The following is a 27,950-nucleotide window of genomic DNA, read 5'->3' as shown; positions in this document are numbered from 1 at the left end:
CGGAAGGGGTATGGGGTATGCACATTCGTTGGAATTATCCCCCATGCATCCGACGTTGCAATAAAGAATGCCTGCCTTTTAACACTACATTGGTGTTACAAGGTTTTATTCCCAGATTTTCGGTGACAGTTTCTGGCGACCCAGATGGGACCCTGCTTGTGAATACCGATGGATCCGCGGAATCCCGGGACCTCCAGCCGGCATCGAGGGATTCTTGAGGAGAACCACTGAAGCCTGCTCTTAAGTCGCGGTGAAAGCCACGCAGGGTTGGGCTGAAAAAGGTACCTTTGCGAAAAATCTCTGCTGGGTGAAAGCCGGTGGAGCGAGGCCCACGGGGGAGGTCTTCAACAGGGGGTTGAAGCCTCCAAGATCTCAGTGGGGGGCTGGGATCTGAGAGGGAGATCTCACAGAGGGTGGGATCCCTCTGGCTAGTGTCTGTGATATAGTGCACAATCACCACCACTGGTCGTTTGAAGGATGGGCACCTTTCCGAGTAAAAGACCCATCCCACGGGGCACACCTTTGGGATGTATTTTAAAACACTGGAAAGAGCTGGGGGGGGGGATCCTTTACCTCGGAAACAGTTAATTGAGTATTGTAATCATTGGTGGCTGTTGTATACTCTGGATGATGGGGAAAAGTGGCCGGAGGACGGGACACTGCGTTATAATACCATTTTGCAATTGATGTTGTTCTGTAAAAGGGAAGGTAAATGGGAAGAAATGACATATGTAGATTTGTTTTTCTCGTTGAGAAATCATCCGGAATGGCAAAGGCAGTGTGGGATACATCCACATGGTTCTATGGTAATGGCTTTGGGAAAGGGAAAATGTGAAAAAGGTTCAAAGAAATGCTGCACCGCTTGTAGTGTAGGGAAAGAGTGTCTGAAATTTGGGTCTGAGGAGGATGATGTTGAGCTAATGGTGGCGCCGCGTCGGAGATGGGGGGATAATCAGGAGGAGGAATCCCAGATCGGTAGCCCTTCCACCTCCCCTCTGGGGGAGGGTGCGGGAGGATTTAGCCCGGTTTTGGAAGAACGCGGGGAAGGACAGGAGGGGTAGCAGAGCCAGCTCCCCTCCAGGCTCCTCTCCGAGAGGCAGTAGGAAATACTGGTCCAGTGACAGTAAAAGTTCCATTTTCAATAACTGATTTAAGGTCGTGGAAGGAAACAGCAGGCACTTATCGAGAAGACCCTGAAAGAGTAGCAAAGGTCCTTGAGACAATAATTAGGACCCAGGACCCTGATTGGAATGATTTACAGGTGATTTTAGACACTTTTCTTGATGACACAGAGAAAAGGATGGTATTGAATACTGCTAAGAAACAGGTAGAGGGAGCTCACGCCCATGGAGATTTCCAGGGAACGGTAGATCAGAACTTTCCGTCTTCAGATCCTGACTGGGACCCGAATCAGCCGGGACCCAGGGGAATGTTGACTAGATATCAGAGGTGGATTTTTTTTAGTGTTAAACATGCGATGCCGAAAGCGATAAATTGGTCAAAAATTTATGAAGTAAGGCAGGAATTAAATGAATCCCCTTCAGCCTTCATGGAGAGACTGAAGGAAACTGCCCGAAAATATACTAATCCGGACCCAGAAAAACCAGAGGAAGCATCGCAGTTGGCCTCCATATTTATGGGTCAATCAGCCCCTGACATTAGAAAAAAGCTTTAAAAATTGAAAGGACCTGAGTCCAGAGATTTAAGTAAAATGCTCAAAGTGGCTTAGACTGTGTATAATAATAGGGAAAAGGAAAAGGAAGCAAAACAGGCCCAGAGGGATGGAAAGTTGTTGGCGGCTCTGACTGGGAGTAATAGGAGAGGTAGAGGAAGAGGGAGAGAGATGAATATCGGAGAAAGGGGAAGGATAAATCCTCGATTAGCGCCGGACCAATGTGCTATTTGTAAGGAACGTGGGCACTGGAAAAGGGAATGTCCTAAGGCCAGGGAATTAGATCCGACTCTTCGTGCAATCAAATTCATGACTTTAGATAAGGAATCATGAAGAGGACTGGGGGAGTCAACCTTAGCTGAACCCCTGGTTACATTAAAGCTAGGGAACAAGGAAATAGAATTTTTAGTAAATACAGGAGCCACTTATTCCGTATTAAACACATGCAAAGGAAAATGTAGTCATAAATCAGTAGATGTCGTTGGTGCGACAGGGCAAAAAGAAAATCAACCTTTCTTAAAGATGTTGAAATTTAGACTGGGAAAACAGTGGGTAACACACCAGTTTCTATATATACCTGAATATCTGTTGCCTTTGTTAGGACGAGATTTATTAAGCAAATTAGAGGCACAAATAACTTTTAAAAATGGGGAAACTGAATTATTGATACCTGAATCAAAAGCCATAGAGGCAAAAGTATTTATGTTACAGGATTCTTTTAAAGAAGAACAAATTCCAGAAGAGGTGGAAAACGCAGTAACCCCCTTGGTTTGGGCAAGTGAAGTTCCAGGACGATCTAAACTGGCAGAACCGGTAAAAGTGACCTTAAAACCTGGATCCAAACCGGTAAGACAAAAACAATATCCTATTAAGTAGGAGGCACGAAAAGGATTAGAGGGATTAATCATGAAATTTTTGGAATGTGGACTTTTGGTAGAATGCTAATCAGAATATAACACTCCTATATTACCGGTAAAGAAATCTGGAGGAAAAAATACCAGCTAGTCCAGGATTTAAGAGCTACAAATCAGATAGTTCAAGATATACACCCAGTAGCAGCCAATCCCTATACTTTACTGACATCTCTGAAAGAGGAACATAAATGGTTTACTGTACTAGATTTAAAGGATGCCTTCTTTTGCATACCTCTGGATATACAAAGTCAAAGCATATTTGCTTTTGAATGGGAGAGCCCTGCAACAGGACGAAAGACTTGTATCTGACATGGACACCTGAATGCCAAAAATCTTTTAAGGAACTTAAAAAGGCATTGATGATGGCCCCTGCCTTGGGTTTACCCGATTTAACCAAACCTTTTGAACTGTTTGTCCATGAGAGGCAACATCTGGCCCTTGGAGTGCTGACACAACGTCTGGGATCCTGGAAGCGACCAGTAGGATACTTCTCTAAACAACTTGACAATGTCAGTAAAGGATGGCTGGGATGTTTGTGTGCTGTGGCAGCAGCGGTATTGCTGATTCAGGAAGCTCGAAAATTGACTATGGGCCAAAAGATGGTGGTCTATGTACCACACATGGTGGTAACTGTTTTAGAACAAAAGGAGGGTCATTGACTATCCCCCAGCAGAATGCTGAAATATCAGGTTGTCTTGCTGGAGCAGGACGATGTGGAATTGAAAACCACAACTATTGTAAATCCAGCAATGTTTCTGTCGACGGAAAATCCGACAGAAAGTCCAGAACATGACTGCCTGCTAACTGTTGAACAAGTCTATTCCAGCAGACCGGACCTGAGGGATGAGCCTCTGGAAAATCCTGATTTGGAGTTGTTTATGGATGGAAACAGCTTTGAGAAAGATGGAAGACGAACGGCCGGATATGCTGTTGTCACCACCACCGAGGTACTGGAGTCAGGAACGCTACCTGCAAATACCTCGGCACAGAAAGCAGAACTGGTGGCGTTGAAGCAAGCCTTGCGAATGGCAGAAGGAAAGAGGGTAAATATATGGACTGATTCCAAATATGCATTTGGTGTGATTTATGCTCATGGAGCCATCTGGAAAGAAAGAGGATTGCTCTCAGCCCAAGGATCATCGATAAAACATAAAGAAGAAATCCTTCAGCTCCTCGAAGAGGTGCAGAAGCCAAAGGAAGTGGCGGTAATGCATTGCAAGGCTCATCAGTTTGGTCAGACAGCAGTAAACATAGGTAATCGATTGGCAGAAAAAAACAGCAAAGGAGGCTGCGGAACAAGGTATCCTTGCACTAGTACCAGTAAAACAGATAAAAATCCCAAATCTGAAACCAAAATATAGTAAATTGGATGAGCAATTAGTGGAACAATTAAAGGCATCACAAAATACTGGACGGTGGTGGGTAACGCCAGAAAAACAGGTAATAGTATCCCCACAAGTCATGTCAGAACTTGTGAAAGAAAAGCATGCGCAGACACATTGGGGTATAGATGCTATGGTCTCGAGTCTAAAATCATCTGCAGTGTGTGTAGGAATGACAGGAGTAATTAAATCTATAGTAGCTAAGTGTCCAATTTGTCTCAAAAATAATCCTTTAAACCAGAAAAAGGCACCCTTAGGAGTAACAAAACAGGGTAACACGCCAGGTGATAACTGGCAAGTTGATTTTTCTGAACTGCCCAGGCAGAATAGATTCAGGTATCTATTAGTATTAATTGATACTTTTTCTGGATGGCCGGAAGCCTTTCCTTGTCGCACCAACAAAGCAAGAGAAGTGGTTAAAATATTGTTAAAAGAAACAATACCAAGGTTTTGAGGACCAATAGGCATGTCTTCTGATAGGGGACCGCATTTTATAGCAGAAATAGATCAACAAGTAAGTAAAATTTTAGGAATAAATTGGGATTTTCATAACCCCTGCAGGACACAATCAAGTGGGAAAATTAAAAGAATGAATCAAACATTAAAAAGACAAAATTTCAGTGATTCAGTTGCAACGCTCCCATCATCACATAATGGATAATGGATAATTGTATCCTTATAAAATTCAATCATTATCAGCAATAAGTAATAAACCAGTGTATAACTAAAATATGATTTAATTTAATTATGGAAGTATTGAAAAGATAATTATTTCAAAACTTCCAAAGGGGGGAAATATAACCACGGTGATGGAATCAGTTAACCATAAACATGAACAATGCTGCTATGTCCCTTGTACAGCCCTGCCCATCTGGACATTAGGTCTGGGAACAGAGGGTTTAGTCCCTAGGTAATCATTAATGTTAAACAGTAATGGTGGAGAGGCATTTTTAATAGAAATAGCGTTACCTAATAGTTGCAGGTGCATTTGTGGTACCTATCTATTGTGTAAATTAATGGAAGCAAAAAGTCATACATCTCCCACCAAAGAAGTTAGTTTTAATTAAAACCAGCAGGTGCCTAGAACTGGTCAAGATGACCTTGCGGCAGGGACAAGAGCCAGAAGAGGACTGAGTTTGCGCAGAAACTGTGATGAAGAGGATAAGCCTTCATCTTGGGACCCCCGACGACCACCACTAGGAGGCACTGCGCAAGTGCGGGTGGGAGGAGTGTATGAAAATGGACTGATTTGACTATGAAAGGAAGGGCTTATGTAATCAGATGAATATGTATATTTTGATCTATATAAACTGCACGGAAGGGGTATGGGGTATGCACATTCGGTGGAATTATCCCCCGTGCATACAACGTCGCAATAAAGAATGCCTGCCTTTTAACACTACATTGGTGTTACGAGGTTTATTCCCGGATTTCTGTGACAGTTTGGCCCTAGAACCTATACCTATTCGACCATTGATTAAAACAGAAACCACCGATGAGGGTGGAGAACAGGCTCGTACTACTGTACGAACCATTCCATGGTCTCCTGCTTAATTGGCAAAGTTGCAGGAAAAATATTCCAGGCGTCCGGAGGAGTTTGAGACAGAATAGGTATGTTGAGTCTCCCTCACTGGGGGAGACCGAATCCTCTTAAATGAGGAAGAAGCAGGAGGCTACTGGGGTCCTGGAGTATTCCTAACTAATACTCCAGGTAACCATAATTATTCATTAACTATGCGAGCTGCTTATTGGGCTGGTGACATAGATCCGCAAGACAGATGAGAACCTCTTGTTATAAAAACCTCAGGGTTCTCTGATTTGGTGACATCTGTGCAAAAGGTTGCCTGCATACAAGCAATGCATGAGCGGGATGTGTTAATAAGATCCCCAATGTTAGCCCCTATAGATCCGGCAAGATTCACTCCACTGATCCGCGGCCTCCCAGACAGTTAAAAAACATATGTGGCCAATATACAAGATCAAATTCAAGTCGCTCGCCCCAGACAAGGCCGATGCCCACACTGAGGGCAAGATCAGGATCAGGACCAAGATCAAAATCAAGTAATCACTTGGAGTGAATTTGTACAAGACATAGTAAAATATGGGTGCATGATGGGATGGATCAGATCCTCACAGTTATCTGATCCGCCATCTCGGCGAGTTCGCCAGATTCACAGCCCTAAGGCTAAGCCCGAATGCAAATTAAAATTTGATAAGGAGTGTTAGGAGCTTTGGTGTAAAGCTCGATCTATGGGCTTCCACAGCACCTACTGACCGGTATATCCACGACCGACCTCAAAATTCTCGTACAGGCATTAAGCCATAAATTCAATTCAACAAAGAAAGGTCAGCCGGCAGAAAACAAAACAACTCCTGTTAACATTGCACCCTCTGCCCCACAGCAGGAGCTAATTGGTTTAACAGACCCTCAGGCAAAAAATGCACATCCCCGGGGTGGGCTGTGAGCCTCCTTCCCCAACAGGTACTAGCTATACAGTGGCTCTCTGATACACCTCCAGAACCTGTCATTGCCATTCAGGTGGGACCAAAGAAAGTTTTTGCAGATTTCCTCACTGATACGGGTGCTCAAATTTCGGTGATCACCAAGGAGACCGCAACATGCTTAAATATAAAACCTGGTCGCCGTAAAATGAAATTTACAGGCATTGATGGAGTCATGAGGAAATGCCCTACAGCAAAAATTACCCTGTGGCTCCCGGGCGAACAAAGATTAACCCGTGCTGAAGTATTGGTTGGTGCTGATAACACTAATATTTTGGGATTTGATTTATTGTATGGCAGAGTGTGGAAACTCCCCGATGGTTCAGTTTGGAGTTTTGCTGGGCGAGAAATTAAACAGAATGAGCCTAAAAAAATTAATTTATTAGAAATGTCCATATCTTTACCACCATCAAAAATTACAAGCACAAAACAGTACACCTTACCAGCAGCTGCGCAATCGGGTATTGACGGGGTGGTAAAAGACTTAGAAAACCGAGGCATCATCACTCGTACACACTCACCCTATAATTCCCCTGTCTGGCTGTAACCAAGGTGATGGAATCAGTTAACCATAAACATGGACAATGCTGCTATGTCCCTTGTACAGCCCTGCCCATCTGGACATTAGGTCTGGGAACAGAGGGTTTAGTCCCTAGGTAATCATTAATGTTAAACAATAGTGGTGAAGGGGGATTTTTAATAGAAATAGCGTTACCTAATAGTTGCAGGTGCATTTGTGGTACCTATCTATTGTGTAAATTAATGGAAGCAAAAAGTCATACGTCTCCCACCAAAGAAGTTAGTTTTAATTAAAACCAGCAGGTGCCTAGAACTGGTCAAGACGACCCGTGCCGCAGGGACAAGAGCCAGAAGAGGACTGAGTTTGTGCAGAAACAGGGGTCAACCCATGGACACTGTGATGAAGAGGATGAGCCTTCATCTTGAGACCCCCGACGACCACCACTAGGAGGCACTGCGCAAGCGCAACTGGGAGGAGTGTATGGAAATAGACTGATTTGACTACGAAAGGAAGGGCTTATGTAATCAGATGAATATGTATATTTTGATCTATATAAACTGCACGGAAGGGGTATGGGGTATGCACGTTCGGTGGAATTATCCCCCGTGCATCCGACGTCGCAATAAAGAATGCCTGCCTTTTAACACTACATTGGTGTTACGAGGTTTTATTCCCGGATTTTTGGCAACATGGCCAGTAAAAAAAAACGAACGGACAGTGGAGACTCACGATTGATTACAGCCGATTAAATGCCAACACTGCACCTTTAACTGCAGCTGTACCGAGCATTGCAGAATTGCTAACTCAGATACAGGGAGCCTCTCACACATGGATGGCAACTTTAGATGTAAAAGATATGTTTTTTATGGTTCTACTCCAGGAACATGCTAAGGCCCAGTTTGCTTTTACCTGGAAAGGGACACAATACACCTTTAACAGGCTGCCTCAGGGATGTAAACATTCCCCCACCATTGCTCACAATGCTTTAGCTAAAACACTGACTGGAATTCCTATTCCATCAGACGTTGCTCTATATCAATATACAGATGATCTTTTGATTGAAGGGGAACAATTTGACACTGTTAAACAGGTTATGGATGATGTGACATTGCAATTAACAACCTTGGGTCTGGAAATTCCCCCATCCAAGTGTCAGGGACCAGCACAGGAAGTTAAATTCCTAGGGGTCTGGTGATCTAAGGAGCCTTATCTATCCCTCCTGACACACTGGAGAAAATAGAACTGGGACAGGATCCCTCTAATAGTAAGGAACTGCAAGAAGTTTTAGGAACTTTAGTATACTGGCGTAAACATGTCCCTGGATTTTCTATCGTTGGTCGACCCCTTTACAATTTACTGCGAAAAAAGAAATCATGGGAGTGGACAAGTCAACATTCTAGGTGAACCTGCTTCGGCAGGAGGGTTGGACGAGATGACCCACAGAGGTCCCTTCCAACCCCTACTATTCTGTGATTCTGTGATTCTGTGATTCTGTGATTCTAATCCCCTGGAGACACTGGTAAAAGAATTGAGACTATTTCAGCAGCTAGGTCCTGTACATCCCTCTGATGCAATGCATGTGCAATGAGGATTTAGTGAACACTGTTCTCACTGTAATGTTTGGCAAAGAGGACCTGAAGGGCCTGAGCGTCCACTCGAGTTCAGTTCAAAGTCCTTTAATGATACTGAATCGCGATAATCGGACCTAGAAAAAGGATTATTGTCTGTGGTACCAGCTGTAAAGCGAGTGGAACAAATAAGAAAAGAACAGAGTGTAATCATTGGGGACCTTTCCGCCTCCCAGACACAATTTGTAAAGGGACGGTGCCGCCTGCTGGCATTGCCCAAAAGCCTACAATCTGTAAGTGGTATGCCTATCTGGAAAGCATCAGTGAGATTATGCCTATTACAGAGGGCAGCACTAAAGTGTCTAAATTGCAAAAAGATATAGACAGTACTTTGCTGTTCCAAACTCCTGCAAGCAATCCATCTCCAATTCGGGAGGCGCTTCCTCTAACAGAAACCAGCAACCTTGATGGGGTATTGTTCACTGTTTCATCATCCTACAGGCAAAAAAATGAGTGGAATTATAACGCAGTGGCGCTGGAAGTAGCCACGGGAGAACAGGTCAGCGAAACAGGTAAAGGAAGTGCACAAGTGGGGGAGCTTAGGATGGTCCTATTAGCTGCACAACACGATGCTGACTCCATTTACACTGGCTCATATGCTGTTTTTAAAGGAGCTACCGAGTGGGTGAGCCACTGGGCAGCCAACGACTGGCAGGTAAATAGAGTCCCAGTCTGGCAAACTGACAGCTGGAAACAATTGCTAAAAATAGGAGAACAAAGGATACTGCACATGGGTTGGGTGAAAGGGCATGATCGATCAGCCTCTATTGCTGCCCAGTTCAATCAACAAGTTGATAGCCTCACACGGCTACACAAAATTGACATTGTAAGTGATGAATTAGAATGGGAACGTTTACTTGAATGGTTACATGTAAAACGAGGGCACACTGGCCGAGCTGATTTGTATCGGGAAGGCATAGCCCGGGGATGGCCTGTGTCAACAAAACTGTGTGAACAAGTGGTCACTGCCTGTTCACAGTGTCGCCTGCGACTTAATAAAGATCATCCAAGTAAGGCACCTCCCATGCACATCCGAAATGAAAAAACACTGTGGCACACCTGGCAAATTGATTACATAGGTCCATTGAGACCCTCAGGGGGTAAAAAACATATATTAGTAGGGGTGGAAGTTGCTTCAGGAATTACCATGGCAACAGCTGTCCCGGCTGCAACTGGAGATAACACAGTTTACAGCCTGAAGGAATGGTTCAGCACCCTCCCCCTTCCTGAGGAGATTCAAAGTGACAACGGATCACACTTTACAGCCACAGTGGTACAAGACTGGGCAAAAGAAGAAGGAATTCGGTGGGTATTCCATACTCCGTACTACACCCAAGTAAACGGTATTGTTGAGCGAACAAATGGGTTAGTTGAGCGATTTGCTAAAACCCACGAATCTGGGTGGCATCCGCGACTATCTAATGCCATCTATCAATTAAATAATAGATGGGCTGGAGACGGCTGTCCCAAAATGAAAGCCTTCTCTGCTCCTGCCACAACTCTGGTGCCAAAGGCACATGTAAAACCAGAACACCCTACTGGCTTTTACGCAGGCCAGCCAGTGCTGGTTAAAATGCCTCAGATTGGAATAGTGGCACTAGTATTAACAAAACCAAAAAATCTTTATGCTTGGGAAGCGAAAGATAGCTCTGGAAATATGCATCGAATCAGTACTAGATGGATAGTACCTACCTTTTAACCCATTATATGCCGGTTTCAATGACAACCGAGCATTTTCCTTTCTTTTCTGTTTACAGGTATTTTCCAAATGCTGGGAAACTATGCCTAAAACACGGACTCTCACGTGTCAAAACAGACTGCCATCAAGGACTGCTAATTTTTATCTGTGGGATACTTCTAGTCCTAATCTGTGGAATCATCTGTGAACCAAAGTTTCCAGAAGGTCGAAACAATCTGACAGAAAGGACAATAGTTATTTAATTTTGATAGGAATACTGATTTCTCATTTTAGTTGTATATTATGTGACCTTTTTACCTTTTGCTTTATTGTTTAGGTTACTGGTTTTATAATGCAAAATAGTTTTATTTTGTTGTGGTTTTGACAGTTAAAATTTACTATAGAATTGTCAATATGAATCTTCTACCATGCATTGGCAGTGGTAGACAAATATGTGTAAGTTTAACATGTGTTTACATATTAGGTGTAATGATTGTGCATGTGTTCCATAGAGATTATAATAAAAACCAAAGAAGTCTTTGGGTATGATAGAGGAAAACACAGCCTTTAAGTTGTTACAAGGATTTCTTAGAATGATGAATTGGACTCAGGGAACCACTTGTCTAATGCTGCCAACAACCCCTGCAGAGGGACTCCCTTTTATGGTTATTCCCCTTGACTTACATTATACTTATCCTTCACATCTTAACTATACCAACATATGGTCTAATTCTAACTGCACTCGAGAGCTTGACAAAAATTTCCTGAATTTAAACAACAAGATAAAATTGTCTATTGACTGTACAGAGGTACCCTGGCTTGACCAGCCTCCTCGACCATTCTGGGGTGTACCTATTACCTTTAAATATAGTATCCCGGTACCAGCTGAATGATGTATCAAATTTCCCTCAAACTATGGTTCTAAATGAAGTCCACAATCTAATGACGTACCTTGTATGTGGACTATTGCTGATCGTAGAACTCGTTTTACACAATGGGGAGAAAAACCTCCAATTACCACGCTGCTAGGGCCAGTCCAATTATGGAATTGTACCAACAAGATAACTTGTTCTAATATTGATGAGTACCCATGGGCATGGATGGTTGCACACCTTTACCACGCTTTGAGAAGTGTATATTTATGTCATAATTATAGTGCTCCAATCCCTAAGACAAGGTCAGAGTGTATGATAAAAGTGGATCCCAAACAGGTTAACACATGGGCATATCGTATAGTTTCTAGCAACAATGCTGAGCCACAGGTCAAAAGATGCCGAGTTCCTTTCCAACATACAGTCAAAATGGACATAATAGTGATAACTGTAAATGTAACAAATGTAACATGTAGGGGATGTTATCACTTCAGGTGGTCAGAAACAAGTCTTGGTTCTTTGTGAATATTGGGATGGTTGCAAGACAAGGGACTCCTGAATAATCCCTTTAGGCGCCTGGGCCTTGGGAGAACAGGTATGCAAACTACAGAGATAAGGAGGCTGCAAGATAATCTGAAGACCCCTGCCGAGAGACGCCAAACAAACATGTGCTACGGACATTACAATATATTAATGAGTTCTCGGAAAAACCATTACTATGATAAGCATTTCTTGCAAATGTAATGAATATGTATGTTAACATAGCATAAATACCTAGTAACTGTGTCTCTTCGGTGCACACGTTTGGAGGAGAGATCCCCCGTGTGCCCGGCGCCGTAACAAAGAATACCTGCTTAGTAGTCTGCCGACTATTGAGTCTTCAATTCCGGCTTTTCACGGCATCATTTCTGGTGACCCAGATGGGACCCGCTCTGCTCGGCTGCAGGACCCGCTGAGAACAGGACTCCCTAGGGTACCCCCGGAATTTCCCGGAGGGACTCCTCGCCTCACTCGGATCACTGCGTGAGCAGACAAGGACCATCTAAACAAGTAAAGGTATTCTTTTTTTTTTCCTTTCTTTCTCTGTTTTGGTATGTGAGACCGGTCATTTGGAGAGTTCTCATAAGTCGTAGGAGACGTCCTACGCTGAGCGCTGTACACCAGGCTACTAGTGCCTGAGGGTGTATGTCTTGGTACGTTGGTGCAGGCACGGGTTAAGCTTTGTACTTCTGTAATAACGTGCTTTTGGTAGTTAGTTGTGCGTTGGTACATGCACGGGTTAAGCTCCGCACTTCTGTAATAACGTGCTTTTGGTAGTTAGTTGTGCACTGGTGCAGGCACGGGTTAAGCTTTTCACTTCTGTAATAACTTGCTTTTGGTAGTTGTGCGTTGGTACAAGCATGGGTTAAGCTTTGTACTTCTGTAATAACGTACATTCGGTATGGTACGCTTAGGAAACCCGCTTAAGTTGTACTTCTGGCGATACGGATTTGTTGGTACTGAACTCGGATATCGGATATGTCGGATACTGGCTTGTTAACATACCCATCAGGCATCGTAAAACCAAAAAAAAAAAAAACCAAAAAAAAAAAACCTTGCACGGTGAACCTCTTTTCTCCTGACCAGAATATTAATTGTGACATTTTTGGAACGTGGTCAGAGCGGGACAGAAGGGGACGACAGATTAAAATTGTTAAGATAAAGACTAACAGAAGTACAGAATCAACAAAGTAAAATGGGGGACAGCAAAGCAGTGGTATTTTAAAGAAAAGCCCCTTAGGATGTACTCTAGCACATTGGAAAGCTTGTGTGACTGTGAAAGACAAATAAGTCAAAAAAAAAAAAAAAAAAGAAAAAGAAAAAAAAAGAGAGAAAAAAATGGTGAAGGAAAAAAAATAAGAAAAAAAAAACCACCACGTACGTTTGGTATGTTCTGCTGATTTCCGGTTTTTGACTTGGGACTGTTGTATTTGAACTCTGATTCATCGGGGCCGTGGTTTCTGATTTCTTAAGTATCAGTGCAGGGTCTTCCCGTGGGGGGGATTTTGAGAGTCTCTCCCAGGATCTAGATGGAAACATTGGGAAAAGTAGGGGGAGACCCCTCACTCGACAACATCTTAATAATGTATGGGGTCTGGTTTGCTTAAAGAAAATAGGCATGATTTAGGAATTGAATTGGGAATTTGGGGATAGGTTTTAAAATACTTACAAGTTGGTACATATTGTGGGGTTACAAGTTCTCTAGTTATTTGGCATTGATCGATCATTTAGGGACTCTGGTTTTGGGGTATGTATTCAATATACTGTATATATTGTTTTGAAAGAGCTCTATGTATATAAACATGTTAACTGAAGTGGTTTGCCTGTATATATTGTTGTAGTTAGGTGATACAGTTTGTAAACAGAAGGATTTTAAAAGATCGCTTCTAGGTTGTGTGTGTGTGTGTGTTGTGTTAACCGATTGGTGGAGAAGTTGAGAAGTTATTTTATTGTAATGTCACCGAAAATCCGGGAATAAAACCTCGTAACACCAATGTAGTGTTAAAAGGCAGGCATTCTTTATTGCAGCGCTGGATGCACGGGGGATAATTCCACCAAACGTGCATCCCCCATACCCCCTCCTATATAGATTAAAATATACATATTCATCTGATTACATAAGCCCTTTCTTTCATAGTCAAATCAGTCCATTTTCATACACTCCTCCCACCCGCACTTGCGCAGTGCCTCCTAGTGGTGGTCGTCGGGGGTCCTAAGATGAAGGCTCATCCTCTTCATCACAGTGTCCGCTGGTTGACCCCAGCTTCTGCACATGCGCAGTCCTTTTCTGGCTCTTGTCCCGTAGCTAGGTCGCTGTAACTATGTCGCTGTAGCTAGGTCGCCTTGACTGGCTCTAGGCGACCGCTAACATTTCAGGTGGGAAACTTTTGTTTCAGTTAATTTAGACAATAGATAAAAACCACAAACACTCCTGCAACTATAGTAACGCTATTCCTATTAAAAATTTCCTTCACTACTATTGTTTAACATTGATAATTACCTGGAAACCAAACTCTCTGTTGCTGGACCTAGCGTCCAGATGGGCAGGGGCTATACAAGGGACATAACTAGCAACATGGTTTATGTTTATGGTTAACAGATTTCATCCCCTTGGTTACAGTAACATGAGCTTCGGAGGGAGGTGATCCCCTCACAAGGAAACAATTAATTGAATCATGATATGTTGTTAGAATTGATGCGGTTTTGTGGACAATTAAAAAGTATAGGAGATGAAAAGTTTAACGTGGTATTGAAAAGAAAAAAAAAGGAAAAGCCCTCTGGATTTTACAAAGGCTTGTGTAAAGTGATTAGAACAGAAAGGTATCAAGTTACAAGCTGCTTTGCTAGCTGCTGCTCTAAATGAAGAAAAAAAAAAGCAAAGTTCTTAGAAGTTAAGCAACAGAAAAACAAAATGAAAAAGAGGGGAAACAAGGTAACTTTTTACAGTATGGACTACTAGTGGAGTGTGAATCAGAATACAATACTCCTGTGTTACCAGTAAAACAAAAACAAAAACAAAAAACCACCAAAACAAAAACAGGTGGAACTTATTGGGTAGTACAGGATTTAAGAGAAGTGAATAAGATTGTTAGGGGCATACACCCTGTGGTAGCAAGTATGGTTTACGGTATTGGATTTAAATGATGCATTCTTCTGTCTGCCTTTAGCCAAAGAAAGTCTGAATTTATTTGCATTTGAGTGGGAAAATCCTACTACGGGTAGAAAAACCCAGCTCGCCTGGACAGTGTTACCCCAAGGTTTTAAGAACAGCCCAACAATCTTTAGAAATCAACTAGCATGAGAACTTGAAGCATGGAACCCTTCCTCCAGAGATGGAACCCTTTTACAGTATGTAGATGACATTAATAGCAACTGAAAGAAAACCTGACTGTTTACAGTGGAGTATCAGTTTGTTAAAATTTTTGGGATTAAATGGGTATCAAGTCTCTCAACAGAAAACTCAGATGGTGCGGCAACAGGTAACCTACCTTGGATGCAAGCTGTCTGGACAAAGAGAACTAGGAACAGAATAGAATGAAGCCATCTGCAGGACTCCCCTCCGTCAGACGGTAAAAGGGCTCAGGACCTTTCTGGGACTAAACAGGTTGGTGCCGGTTATGGATTTATAATTACGGAATAATAGTGAGACCCTTATGTGAACTTTTGAAAAACAACCCCACCCGATTGATCTGGTCCAAAGAAGCTCAAAACGCATTTCAGACACTTAAGAAGGATCTAATGAAGGTCCCGGCTCTGGGCCTGCCTGATGTTACTAAACCCTTCTGGCTGTTTTCTTGAGACAAGGCATAGCTCTGGGGATCCTAGCTCAACAGCTGGGACCCTAGAAAAGAGCTGTGGCCTATTTTGCTAAACAGCTGGATGGAGTAAGCAAAGGATGGCCAGGATGTCTGCAAGCTGTGGTGGCGGTGGTCTTGACTATTCAGGAAGCCCGAAAATTCACCTTGGGCCAAAAGATCACAGTACCGATCTCACACAGAATATCAGACAAAAAGGGAACTACTGGCTTTCCCCATCCCAATTTCCACGATACCAGGCAGAGGATATTAATATTGTAGTGATTAATATTACGAACCCAGCTTCTTTTCTCAGCGGATCAATCTCTGAACCATTGGTACATGATTGCTTAGAAACCATAGAGACTGTGTACTCCAGCAGACCAGATTTGAAAGAGGAACCCCTGGAAGATGCACAGGACTCCTGGTTCACAGATGGAAGCAGCATTGTCGGACAAGGTATTCGAAAGGCCAGGTATGCGGTGACAACAGCAGACGAAGTAGTTGAGTCTCAATCACTACCTGCTGGAACATCAGCTCAAAAGGCTGAAACTATTGCCCTAACTAGGGCTCTGGAGTTAACAAAATGAAAAAAGATAAAAAATATGGACAGATTCCAAATATGCCTTTGGAGTTGTCCACGCTCATGGGGCAATTTGGAAGGAGCGAGGACTACTAACTGCTCAAGGGAAGAAGGTTAAATATGCTGAGGAAATCCTTCGACTATTAGAAGCTGTTCAACTACCAGCAAAAGTTGCCATCATGCACTGCCGAGGACACCTGAAGGGTAACACTGACCAGGAAAGAGGTAACAGGTTGGCTGACTATGAAGCTAAACAGGCAGCAGAAAGAATGCAAGAGATTTTAGCCTTAATTCCAGATAACAGAAATAGAAACCTGAGTGACCAAGAAAATGTTGAGTATTCTAAAGCTGATGAAGAATTAGTAGAGGGATTAGGAGGACAAATTCCATCCCAGGGATGGGACTACTGAAGTGATGGCAGAATTATCACTGCTAAACAGATATGGGGGATGGTTAAAGAAAAACACAGTAGGACACAATGGGGAGCGGACTCCCTGTATAAATTTTTTAATCAGAAATTAATAGGGAAAAATTTGTATACTACAGTCCGACAAGTAACCCAACAATGTGAAACATGTTTAAAAATAACCCCAATACAGGTAACCAGGTACAATTAGGAAGTATTGGGAAGGGAAGTGTACCGAGAGAACACCGGCAAACTGATTTCTCTGAACTTCCAAGAAAAGGAGGGTACAGGTACTTATTAATACTCACGGATACCTTTTCATGTTGGCCAGAAGCATTCCCCTTGTAGAACAAATAAAGCAAGGGAAGTAACTAAGGTATTATTAAATGAAATAATACCTCGATTTGGGGTACCGACAATTATCTCCTCAGATAGGGGGACGCATTTTTGTGCAGAAGTAGTGCAACAGGTCAGCAAACTGTTAGGAATCAATTGGCAGTTACATACGCCCTACAGACCACAAGCCAGTGGGCAAGTAGAAAGATGAACCACATGATAAAACAACATACATCAAAAATATGCCAAGAAGCGAATAGCACCAAGCATTGCCTATTGCACTACTTCGGATACGTGTAAAACCTAGGGCCAAAGAAAATTTGAGCCCTTTTGAGATACTATATGGGAGACCATATCAGGCTAAATATCAGGGGGAAGATTTGAACCAGTTGGGAAATCAGTATCTACAGAATTATCCTATATCCTTGGGAAAACAATTAGAAAAAATTAGTAAAAATGTTTTCGGTACCAGGGCTAAAGGGGTAGATCACTCGATCCATCCGTTTAGCCCTCGAGATTGGGTTTATGTTAAAGAGAATTTTTCAGGTGATCCACTGAGAGAGAGGTGGAATGGACCTTACCAGGTATTGCTGACCACCTTCACTGCAATCAAGATTGGAGAACAACTGGCCTGGATCCATTATTCCTGAGTGAAGAAGGCTCCTAAAACCAGGATGGATGGTCGAAAAGGCTGGCGGTTTGAAACTATGATTGCAGCGGTAACTTTGTTAAACCTAGGCTTTTTAGTACACTGCGATCACGACAACTCGAACTACATAACTGGACAAGATTTGATTGTTGGATTTGTACTGCCTTACCAAAAGGTGACATGAGAATCCCTTTATATGGGGTAGGATCCACTCATTGGAATTGTGACAATTCCAGATATTGGTCAGCAATAATAGCTGCCTATGGAAAGCAAGATCCAACACTTGTTCGTGCTGACCCCCTTCCATACACACAAAAATTGTGGCATATTAAGAACATCATGGAGACGAGCCAAACGGGAAGAAAACCCACTTGTAAGTAGGGGAACAAAATTTAACCTCTTGGCTCCCCAATTTAGAGTGGTTGAAACAATTGTTCACGGGAATGATCACACTGGTCGTTTTAGGAATACTTGTTTGCATGTCTCTCAAATGTCTCCTTTGGTGTTGTCAGGATTCAGTTGAGACACACAGTGATTGGAAAAAGGAATAAGGTTAGGCACCAAATAGAATTATTTGAAAATAATACCTACAAAATAGAATAGTGAGGATTCATAGCTTTCTAGCTACAAATCCTCAAAAGAAAAGGAGGGATTGATAACTGTAAATGTAACAAATGTAACATGTAGGGGATGTTATCACTTCAGGTGGTCAGAAACAAGTCTTGGTTCTTTGTGAATATTGGGATGGTTGCAAGACAAGGGACTCCTGAATAATCCCTTTAGGCGCCTGGGCCTTGGGAGAACAGGTATGCAAACTACAGAGATAAGGAGGCTGCAAGATAATCTGAAGACCCCTGCCGAGAGACGCCAAACAAACATGTGCTACGGACATTACAATATATTAATGAGTTCTCGGAAAAACCATTACTATGATAAGCATTTCTTGCAAATGTAATGAATATGTATGTTAACATAGCATAAATACCTAGTAACTGTGTCTCTTCGGTGCACACGTTTGGAGGAGAGATCCCCCGTGTGCCCGGCGCCGTAACAAAGAATACCTGCTTAGTAGTCTGCCGACTATTGAGTCTTCAATTCCGGCTTTTCACGGCATCATTTCCCTCGATGAACTCAAAAATAGTACGTGTAGCACTTTAATGCTGCCTGCACCACCTGAAACTGTATGGGTGTGTTCTAATGGACAAATATCAGACTACATTCAACCCTATTGGGATGGATTAGAATGTACTCTAGGTATTCCAAGCTTGTGTCCTACTGTAGCTTTTAATTTCATTCAATCCTTAACAAAGTCACGAGGACATAGAGCTAAAAGACAGTGACAAATGTGGAACTCTATGCAAGAAAATGGTAAACTTTTTGCCTGGCCGAGCTATTATATACGAGCAATAAACTTGGGAATGAAAGCTTTTTGGGGTTATTGGACAGTAATAACCAATAATCGATTATATAGAGAAAATTTGACATGGCAAGTAGAATCCCTAGCAAACTGGACAAAAACAGCAATTAATGCAGTTGACTTGCAGCTGCAAGCTACATCCAAAATGACACTACAAAATAGGTTAGCCTTAGATATGATTTTGTTAAAAGAAAGTGGTGTTTGTGGATGGCTAAATGCCTCCTATCCTGATGAAACTTGTTGTGTGTCTATCCCAAATGTATCTGTCACTTTACATCAAGCCATGGGTAAAATGCGCAAGATTGCAGAACAGTCTCGAGAACTCCGTGAAAATATGAAACAGAAGCCCTGGGGATGGACGGGGTGGATCTCGAAAGTTTTTAATGGACTTGGACTAAACATTAGTGGATGGATACAAAGTTTGATTCAATATGTACTGATGTTTATTGGACTCCTTATTGTTATTTGTGTGGGTTTAGCACATGTACAATCTTCACTAGTTAAAACTTTTAGTACGCATATTAGAATGCTTAAAGTTCATAGCCCTGATTATGTTCCTTTAATTCCTTCTCCTGTTAGGGAGGAAGATGAGCCCCTCAACCCGTCTGAACCTAAATTCATCTAATATTCCTTTTTGACGAGATGTGACTAAAGTCACGGGGTGGATAATGTAATCGATGGCCTTGCTGGACTTGTCGAATGCAAGAGGAAAGACAAACGGACTGAGGCTTCTCTGGACTGAGGTGTCAAGAGCGGAAGAGCTAACAAAGGAAGTAATTAACTGGTGCTTATCTTATCAGACAAAAGTAAGGGGGGATAGCCCATCACTGTAAACCAAGTGATCTGTGGGGCGCCGCGGAGGCTGGGCAGCCAGAGATTGCTTCAGAGATTGCTTTGGACAAAGCACAGATGGCCCCCGAATGCCCATACCAAGATGCCCGCTCCGAAGGCGTGTCACACTGCTGAGTCCCGCTTCTGACGACACGACATTCCATGCCAAGAGCCAATCGATACACAATAATTGACTTAGTCCCACCTCGCAAAAAGATTTCCAAACATATAAAAATTGGCACTTGAAAACTCTCTTTGGGAGGAGGAGCCAAGCGAGAACTTTACCTGACGGACGGGTCGACAGGCCTGAACCTCTCTTCCCCCCCTCAAGAAGGGACGCCTTTTTGGTAAGAGTCGCGTATCTGACTTTGTCAGATGTATCCCGGGGAACACATTGTTAACTAAAGCGCTAAACTATTACTTTGAGCTCAACTTTTGTAGACAGTGAATTCATCAACGGCAATTCCGAATCCCTGATAACTGTCTCTTGAATAAATTACCTATTGTTTCAGCTTTGCTAAACTGTTTCAGGGAAAGTCCTTGGAAGGGCTCTGGCAGGCAAGTTGAATATCAGACTCCCCTTACCCCTCCCTTTAACGCGACAGCTACTAACACTAATATTTTGGGATTTGATTTGTTGTATGGCAGAGTGTGGAAACGCCCCGATGGCTCAGTTTGGAGTTTTGCCAGGCGAGAAATTAAACAGAATGAGCATAAAAAAATAATTTATTAGAGATGTCCATATCTTTACCACCATCAAAAATTACAAACACAAAACAGTACACCTTACCAGCAGCTGCGCAATCAGGTATTGACGGGGTGGTAAAAGACTTAGAAAAATGAGTCATCATCACTCGTACACACTCACCCTATAAATCCTCTGTTTGCCAGTAAAAAAATTGAATGGGCAGTGGAGGCTCACAACTGATTACAGGCAATTAAACACCAACACTGCAACTTTAACTGCAGCTGTACCTAGCATTGCAGAAGTGGTAACCCAAATACAGGGAGCCTCTCACACACGGGTGGCAGCTTTAGATATGTAAAATGGGGACACACCACCGGCCAGGCTGAGCCGATTTGTATCTGAAAGGCATAGCCCGAGGATTACCTGTGTCAACAAAACTGTGTGAACAAGTGGTCACTGCCTGTTCACAATGTCGCCTGCGACTTAACAAAGATCATCCAAGTAAGGCACCTCCCATGCACATCCGAAATGAAAAAACCACTGTGGCACACCTGGAAAATTGATCACATAGGTCCATTGAGACTCTCAGGGGGTAAAAAACATATATTAGTAGGGGTGGAAGTTGCTTCAGGAATTACCATGGCAACAGCTGTCCCGGCTGCAACTGGAGATAACACAGTTTACAGCCTGAAGGAATGGTTCAGCACCCTCCCCCTTCCTGAGGAGATTCAAACTGATAACAGATCACACTTTACAGCCACAGTGGTACAAGACTGGGCCAAAGGAGAAGGAATTCAGTGGGTATTCCATACTCCGTACCACCCCGGAGCCAATGGTACTGTTGACCAAACAAATGGGTTAGTTAAACCATTTGCTAAAACCCATGAATCTGGGTGGTGTCACCGAAAATCCAGGAATAAAACCTCGTAACACCAATGTAGTGTTAAAAGGCAGGCATTCTTTATTGCAGCGCTGGATGCACAGGGGATAATTCCACCAAACATGCATACCTCATACCTTTTCCATGCAGTTTATATAGATCAAAAATATACATGTTTATTTTATTCATGCATATTCAGTATTATTCCCTTTGGCGATTGGTGTAAACTTTTCTCGCTTCCTATGTAAATGGTTGCGCAGACTCAGTTACCCTCTTCCATTGTTGCTTTTTGAGTAGGTGGTATTACTTGAGTAGGGCGTCAGTGAGTCGGTGGTCGCGATCTCCCCCTGCCGGAATTACCTTTTACCTATTAGGCTCGCAATCTCGGCAAACCTGGTCAGTTTCTTCAGTCCATTTCACAGAACCCCACTCCATCATTTCTCTTGACAGAAACACAATTACTTACTATGGTTAGCATTAATGGTTACCTAGAGACTAGACCCTCTGTTCCCAGACCTAATGTCCAGATGGGTAGGGCTGTACAATGGACACAGCAGCATTATTCATGTTTATGGTCAACTGATTCCATCACTGTGGTTACAGTGGCATCTGCGACTATCCAATGCCATCTATCAATTAAGTAATAGATGGAGTGGAGACAGCTGTCCCAGAATGAAAGCTTTCTCTGCTTCTGCCACAACTTTCGTGCCAAAGGTGAGGTGCGGAAGGCTGACTCCACAATCTGTAAGATTGTAAAGTAGGTATGTTTATTCGGTGCTGGGCAGCATGGGGGGTAGTCCCACCGAAGTCGTGCGTGCCGAGCTGCAACTTGTCTCTTCAATTTATACAATCAAATACTACATATACATTAGATTTCTCAATACACCTATACATATACATCTATCCTCATTGCATATCAAAATCAGTTCTGAGAAATAATTTCCATATTATAATTAGTTTCAAGAAGAAATTTCCATAGACTCCTCCCAGCTGCGCTTGCGCAGTGCCTCCTGGTGGTGGTCGTTGGGGGTCCCAAGATGAAGGCCCATCATCTTCATCACAGTGTTTGCTGATTGACCTTTGTTTCTACGCAAACTCAGTTCTCTTCTGGCTCCCATCCATACAGCAGGGTCGGTCTTGACCAGTTCTAGGCGACTCCCAGCCCCTATCAGGAACTGACCCCTTTGTATGGAGATGCAGGACTCTCTGCTTCAGTTAATTTAGACAATAGATAGGCACTACCAGTTCTCTTTAAATGCACCACAACTATTAGGTAATGTTACTTCTACTAAAATCCCTTTTAACCCCTTCCTTCAGTCCCCCCTTTCCAAAAAGGTTAGTAAATTCTTTTACTACTCTTAATTCTATTATAGTACATCATTATTCAGCATCTTCTCAAAATACTTATTGGACTCCAGCTTTCGTCGTAATTGGTTCTTTTTCCATTCACTATAAGAATCTCCCGTACTCTTGCAACACCAAAGGCTACACCTCTCGGGCTTTAGCCGTCCTGGTCGGGAATGCTTCCGGCCAACCTGAAAAGGTATCGGTTAGTACCAATAGATATCGGTACCCCACTTTTCTTGGGAGTTCCGTGAAATCAATTTGCCATTGCTGCCCAGGCCCATTACCTTTTCTAGTCTGACCCATTTCTGGTTTAGGGTTATTTTTCGGATTAGTCTGGAGGCAAAGATCGCATTGCTGAGTCACCTGTCACACCGTGGTGTATAAATTTCTGGCCGCAATCTCTCTAATTACATGTTTATACAGAGCCTCTGTCCCCCAATGCCTTTTCCTATGTTCTTCCCTTACCAGATGCCATATCAGACAGGAGGGAATGATTAGATTTCCCTGTGGGGTTTGAGCTCACCCTTCCTCATTATATGACCCTTCTAGATCTGTGAGAAGTTTCTGATCTTCCTCAGTATATTCTGGCTTACCTTCTAGGGGGATTCGTCCGTCAGGGATTAAAGCCCCTTTAGTTTTTACCTCTGGTTTGGCCACCTGTTTTGCCTCTCTGTCCGCCAGCTCGTTTCCTTTTTCCAATTCTGAGCTCATTTTCTGGTGCGCCTTTATATGCATGATTGCCACTTCCTCGGGGAGTTGAACTGCCTCCAGTAGTTTCAAAATTTCTTCTGCATGTTTGTTGTTTTTCCCTTGAGAGTTCAATAGTCCTCTTTCCTTCCAGATCGCTCCATGTGCATGCGCAACTCTGAAAGCATACTTCGAGTCTGTATATATATTCACAACTTCGCCTTGGGCCAATTCCAAGGCATGGGTTAAAGCAATTATCTCTGCCTTTTGCGCAGAGGTGTTTATGGGCAAAGGTCTTGACTCCATGGTTTCTTGACTGGTGGTAATAGCGTACCCCGCGTGTCTCTTACCACTCAGGACATAGGTGCTTCCATCTGTGAACCAGTTTTCTCCATTTTCCACAGGGCTGTCTCTCAGATCCAGGCGACTTGCAAAGGTTGCTTCAATGGTTTCCAAGCAGTCATGATGCACCGGTTCTCCTGTGTTTCCGCTGAGAAAGGAAGCTGGATTGACAATGTTAGTAATTATAATCTCTACATCATCCTGTTCTACCAGTATGGCCTGATATCTCAGGAATCTTTGTGGAGAAAGCCAGTGTCCTCCTTTTGCCTCCAGTACTGCAGATACTGCGTGGGACACCAAGACAGTCATTTTCTGGCCCAAGGTAAATTTTTGGGCTTCCTGTATATTTAATATTACAGCTGCAACCACTTGCAGACATCCAGGCCAACCCTTCGCAGTTGCATCCAGTTGCTTGGAGAGATAAGAAACTGCTCGTCGGTATGGACCCAGATCTTGTGCTAGTATCCCCAGAGCAATCCCCTGCTTCTCGTGAGAGTAAAAGAAAAACGGCTTACTCACATCTGGGAGCCCTAAGACAGGGGCCGACATCAGAGCCTTTTTCAGTAGTTCAAAGGCTTGCATGGTCTCCTTGTTCCATTTAAGGTGATTTTGTCCAGTAGCTGTGGTTTAACAAGTAGTCCATAATTATAAATCCACAGCTGGCACCACCCGGTCATTCCCAAGAAAGTCCGTAACTCTTTCACTGTCTGAGGTCTCGGAGTTTGGCATATTACCTGCTTACGGGCCTGTCCCAAAGTTCTTTGTCCAGCACTAATTTCATAGCCCAAGTAAATCACCTCGCACTGCATTATCTGGGCCTTCTTTTTAGATACCCGGTACCCTTGGAGCCCCAGAAGCTCCAAACAATCTGACAACAAAAATCATAGTTATTTAATTCTGATAGGAATACTGACTTCTAGTTTTACTTGTTTATTATGTGACTTGGTTTTTTTTACCTTTCGCTTTATTGTTTAGGTTACTGGTTTTTAATACACAATAGTTTTCTTTTGTTGTGGTTTTGATAGTTATAATTTACCACAGAATTGTTAATATGAACCTCTTATCATGCATTAGCAGTGGTAGACAAATATGTGTAAGTTTAATAAGTATTTACATATTAGGTGTAATGCTTGTGCATGTGTTCCATAGAGATTATAATAAAAACCAAAGAAGTCTTTGGGTATGATAGAGGAAAACACAGCCTTTAAGTTGTTACAAGGATTTCTTAGAATGATGAATTGGACTCAGGGAACCACTTGTCTAATGCTGCCAACAACCCCTGCAGAGGGACTCCCTTTTATGGTTATTCCCCTTGACTTAAAAGGAGCACTGCTGGATTTATGGGAAATGAAAGACAATGCCATCTCCATACCATGGGGAAGTGGAATTACCTACAAACATTACACTTATCCTTCAGACCATAACTATACCAACATATGGTCTAATTCTAACTGCACTCGAGAGCTTGACAAAAACTTCCTAAATTTAAACACCAAGATAAAATTGTCTATCGACTGCACGGAGGTACCCTGGCTTGACCAGCCTCCTCGACCATTCTGGGGTGTACCCATTACCTTTAAATATAGTATCCCAGTACCAGCTGAATGGTGTATCGAATTTCCCTCAAACTATGGTTCTAAATGAAGTCCACAATCTAATGACGTACCTTGTATGTGGACTGTTGCTGACAGAATCATAGAATCATAGAATGGTAAGGGTTGGAAGGGACCTTTAAAGGTCATCTGGTTCCAAACCCCCTGCCACGAGCAGGGACATCTTCCACTAGACCAGGTTGCTCAGAGCTCCATCCAACCTGGCCTTGAATACTTCCAGGGAGGGGGCAGCCACAGCTTCTCTGGGCAACCTGGTCCATTGCCTCACCACCCTCATGGTCAAAAATTTCTTCCTAATATCTAATCGAAATCTGCCCTCTTTTAGTTTACAGCCATTCCCCCCTTGTCCTATCACTACACACCCCTGTGAAAAGTCCGTCTCCATCCTTCCTGTAGGCCCCCTTCAGGTACTGGAAGGCTGCTGTAAGGTCACCCCGGAGCCTTCTCTTCTCCAGGCTGAACAGCCCCAACTCCCTCAGCCTGTCCTCATAGGAGAGGTACTCCAGCTCTCGGATCATCTTTGTGGCCCTCCTCTGGACCCGCTCCAACACATCCATGTCCTTCTTATGTTGGGGGCTCCAGAGCTGGACGCAGCACTCCAGGTGGGGTCTCACGAGAGAAGAGGGGCAGAATCGCCTCCCTCGACCTTCTGGCCACGCTTCTCTTGATGCAGCCCAGGATATGGTTAGCTTTCTGGCCTGCAAGAGCACATTGCCGGCTCATGTTGAGCTTCTCATCCCCCAGTACCTCCAAGTCCTTCTCCTCAGGGCTGCTCTCGAGCCACTCTCCGCCCAGCCTGTACTTGTGTTTCGGATTGCCCCGAGCCACATGCAGGACCTTGCACTTGGCCTTGTTGAACTTCATGCGGTTCACGCAGGCCCACCTCTCCAGCCTGTCCAGGTCCCTCTGAATGGCATCCCTTCCCTACAGCGTGTCAACCACACCACACAGCTTGGTGTCGTCGGCAAACTTGCTGAGGGTGCACTCAGTCCCGCTGTCCATGTCGCCAACAAAGATATTAAACAGCACCGGCCCCAGTACCGACCCCTGAGGCACACCACTCGTCACTGGTCTCCACCTGGACATCGACCCATTGACTGCAACTCTCTGAGTGCGTCCATCGAGCCAGTTCCTTATCCAACGAGTGGTCCATCTGTCAAATCCATGTCCTTCCAATTTAGAGACAAGGACATCATGTGGGACAGTGTCGAATGTCTTGCCCAAGTCCAGGTAGACGATGTCAGTTGCCCGCCCTTTGTCCACCAACGCTGTAAGCCCATCATAGAAGGCTACCAAGTTGGTCAGGCATGATTTGCCCTTGGTGAAGCCATGTTGGCTGTCCCCAATCACCTCCTTGTTATCCATGTGCCTTAGCATGGTTTCGAGGAGGATCTGCTCCATCATCTTGCCAGGCACAGAGGTGAGGCTGACTAGCCTATAGTTCCCCGGGTCTTCCTTTTTTCCCTTTTTAAAAATGGGGGTGATGTTGCCCCTTCTCCAGTAGGTGGGGACCTCTCCAGACCGCCACAACCTCTCAAATATGATGGAGAGTGGTTTGGCAACTTCGTCCGCCAGTTCCCTCAGGACCCGCGGATGCGTCTCATCAGGCCCCATGGACTTGTGCAGCTTCAGGTTCTTTAGGCAGTCTCGAAACTGGTCTTCTCCTACAGTGGGCAGTTCTTCATTCTCCCAGTCCCTGCCTTTGCCTTCTGCAACTTGGGCGGTGTGGCTAGAGCACTTGCTGGTGAAGACTGAGGCAAAACAGTCATTCAGTACCTCAGCATTCTCCACGTCCCGGGTATCCAGGTCTCCAGCTTCCTTCCGGAGAGGGCCCACATTTTCCCTAGTCTGCCTTCTATCACTGACATACCTGTAGAAGGCTTTCTTGTTCCCTTTGACATCCCTGGCCAGATTTAATTCTGTCAGGGCTTTAGCTTTCCTAACTTGCTCCCTGGCTACTCGGACGATTTCTCTATATTCCTCCCAAGCTACCCGTCCTTGCTTCCATCCTCTGTAGGCCTCCTTTTTCTGCTTGAGTTTGGCCAGGAGCTCCTTGTTCATCCATGTAGGCCTCCTGGCATTTCTGCCTGACTTCCTCTTGGTCGGGATGCATCGCTCCTGAGCTTGGAGGAGGTGATCCTTGAATACTGACCAGCTTTCCTGGGCCCCTCTTCCCTCTAGTGCTTAATCTCATGGTATTCTACTAAGCAGATCCCTGAGGAGGCCAAAGTCTGCTCTCCTGAAGTCCAGGGTAGCAAGTTTGCTGCGCACCCGCCTCGCTGCCCTAAGGATCTTGAACTCCACCATTTTGTGGTCACTGCAGCCAAGGATGCCCTTGACTTTCGCATTCCCCAACTAAGCTTATTATTGAACACTTGGAGTGAAAACTTATATTACAATACAATTCATATGATAGTGAATGCCACAGGAGCTAGAGATTGTTGGATTTGTACTGCTTTACCTAAAGGTAACATGAGACTCCCTTTATACGGGGTAAAATTGGAATTGGAATACTCATTAGAATTGTGACAATAATACTTGGCCCGAGTTTTGGATTAAACACAATGGAGGATACTGCGATTACAACAACTCGAGCTACGTGACTGGGACAAGATTTGACCTACAAATATTAGATTACAACACCCAGATATTGGTTAGCAATAATAGTT

This window comes from Opisthocomus hoazin, chromosome W (assembly GCF_030867145.1).
Source record: "Opisthocomus hoazin isolate bOpiHoa1 chromosome W, bOpiHoa1.hap1, whole genome shotgun sequence".
NCBI lineage: Eukaryota > Metazoa > Chordata > Aves > Opisthocomiformes > Opisthocomidae > Opisthocomus > Opisthocomus hoazin.
Note: the sequence above shows the minus strand (reverse complement) of the source record.